The sequence below is a fragment of the Olea europaea genome, unplaced genomic scaffold (genome assembly GCF_002742605.1).
Source record: "Olea europaea var. sylvestris unplaced genomic scaffold, O_europaea_v1 scaffold1075, whole genome shotgun sequence".
Classification (NCBI taxonomy): Eukaryota; Viridiplantae; Streptophyta; class Magnoliopsida; order Lamiales; family Oleaceae; genus Olea; species Olea europaea.
In genome coordinates, this window is record NW_019228104.1 from 131,364 (window position 1) to 131,725 (window position 362).

Below are 362 nucleotides of genomic sequence, written 5' to 3' on the forward strand. Positions count from 1 at the left end.
TACGATATGGATACTACTGGCCAACTATGAAAAAAGACGCCTCAGAATATGTTAAAAATTGTGATAAGTGCCAGAGGTTTGGCAATATTATCCACTCACCAGCCGAGGACCTCACCAACATTAACTGTTCGGCCCCGTTTGAACAATGGGGAGTTGACATCCTCGGCCCCTTTCCTGTGGCAAGAGGTCAATTAAAGTTTGTTGCTGTAGCAGTAGAGTACTTCACAAAATGGGTAGAGGCCGAACCTCTCGCCACAATATCGGAGCCCAAGCTAAGAGCCTTCACTTGGAAATCTATCATTTGCAGGTTTGGGATACCAAAGGTCCTCATCACCGACAATGGCAGGCAATTTGACAACCAA